This window comes from Phocoena phocoena, chromosome 3 (genome assembly GCF_963924675.1).
Source record: "Phocoena phocoena chromosome 3, mPhoPho1.1, whole genome shotgun sequence".
In the NCBI taxonomy this organism is placed as follows: domain Eukaryota; kingdom Metazoa; phylum Chordata; class Mammalia; order Artiodactyla; family Phocoenidae; genus Phocoena; species Phocoena phocoena.
In genome coordinates this window covers 78,703,597-78,705,878 of record NC_089221.1, presented here as the reverse complement: position 1 = coordinate 78,705,878, position 2,282 = coordinate 78,703,597, and positions in this window count along the sequence as shown.

Sequence of the window (2,282 nt, the reverse complement as noted above, 5' to 3'; positions counted from 1 at the left end):
TGTTTATTTAGCCTGCAGATCTACTCCATGGGGAAGTGAGAGGTCAGTACTTGTAGCTGTGTGCTTCGGAAGGGAGCAGAATGGAGAGTGAAGGGTGGGGATAGCACATCAGTCATTCCCCTGAAGTAGTATTCCCCACATACAGATCAAGGGATAAGACCATGGCTTGGCAAGGATTATCTAGGAGGTTCCTCAATCTGGCTGTTCAATAGAATTTCGGGGAAGTTTAAAAACAATTATGATGCCCTGACCTAGGGATCCAGGCATCAGTCATTATTTTTTGTTTTGTTTTGTTTTGTTTTGTTTTTGCAGTACGTGGGCCTCTCACTGTTGTGGCCTCTCCCATTGTGGAGCACAGGCTCTGGACGCGCAGGCTCAGCGGCCACAGCTCACGGGCCCAGCCGTTCCGCGGCATGTGGGATCCTCCCGGACCGGGGCACGAACCCGTGTCCCCCGCATTGGTAGGCGGACTCTCAACCACTGCGCCACCAGGGAAGCCCCAGTCATTATTTTAAGAGCTTCCTAGATGACATTAATATGCAGCCAAAGTTGAGAACCACTAACATAGAGGAAGAATCCAGTGTACCACCATCATTTCAATAACCTGAGCTCACCTGACAGAAGCCACTCCTGACCAACTGCTATTAGAGAGGCAGCTTTGTCTAAGAGAGAGAAAAATGTATGCTTGGTTCTCTGGGCATGGATTGCCAACTCCCTTAAAATTCGCATTTCTTTTATGTCGCATGGCCTTAATGAAGTGCAAAATATGGTCTGCATCATGCCTCCTTGTGTGCTTTGAGTGTAACCTTAGAGTCACCCCCCTCCTTGCCTTGTGAATAATTATTCTCCAGCAAGTTCTCCTGGGGTTTGCTTCTGTCCACATGGATTGCCCGAACAGCCCTATCCTTTCTCCTTTTGTGCTGTAGCTACTGCTCTGGTTTGCTCCACCTGCAGTGCCTCTGATGCCCTCCCTTCACTTCCAAATCCGACCCATCCTTCCAGACCACTCCCAATGCTGCTCTTGCATAAAGGCATCTCAGCATCACTCTGCAACCAAAGTCACCCTCTCCCTTTGGAAATACCATTCCATTCTCCCTCAGCGCTCTTTTCTTCTTCTTCCTTTTTTTTTTTTTTTTTCATTTTTTTGGCCACACTATGCGGCATGTGGGATCTTAGTTCCCTGACTAGGGATCAAACCCATGCTCCCTGCAGTGGAAACGTGGAGTCTTAACCACTGGACTGCCAGGGAAGTCCCTATTATTATTTTTAAAGCACTCCACACTTTGTTGTGTTTTACTCTTTGTGTATATATGTTTTCTGCCCTTCCAGATTTTGAAGTCCTTGATTATGGGATTTGTGTCTTCTTATATCCCACACGGTACTCAGCACACAGTGTAAGAGAGAAACCAGGGGATTGTCACAAACTATCATGAAAAGTCACTCTAAAGTCTTCCCTGGCTAAATAGATACTAAATCAGCTTTTGGCAGGACAGTTTGACAAAGATACCAGTGTTATGAAGGCTTACTGTTACAAATACTTGCCTTTCCCCCCCACACTTAGTCCTGAGCATGTATGTTTCCTTCCTATACTTCCTGTGTTTTAAGAACTCTCTGACTTGTAAGCTTAGTGGGAAGCAAGGCCTGTCTCCCGTTGAGGAAGCGGTAAGCCCAGATTCTTGCTCTCTCCACCTCCCAGCCTGGTAGTGTGGACACCTCGCTTCTGCTGAAACAACAGAACGTTGCAGGGGCAGTGGAGACCTCACTCTACTGGTGGCCGCAGGGGTGTCTGAATCTAATCTCTAGGCAGTAGGGTGGCTTCTTCTAAGGTCCAGTGTGGGTAGGGGGTGGTCACCTGATCAGGTGTTTCTCTGATGTGGTTCTGGCCGCCCATTTTTGCCTGTTTTATGAGCCTGGTTTCCCAAATGACCTGGCAACCCCGTGACCCATTTAGTGAGCTACTCAGGGTCCTCAGCCAGAGCTTGTTCTTACTTTCAACAGAGAATGCTGACTGATAAGAGTTAATTTAAACTTTGAAAGCCAAATGATGCTTTACAGTAGGTGTTAATGATTGTTGCTGACCATAAACTTCTTTCTTCTTATGAATCATTAACACAGGGAAGGTAATTTTACTTTCAGGAAAAGACCTAGTACTTTTGAAAGTTTGTATCTGTATCTGTTCATTCTGGATGGATACATTCTGAAATTATGCTGTCTTGATAATATTTTAGTGACTCTTTTTTTTTTTCTTTTACACATTTGTGCCACTAGGCAGTTCAAGCAAG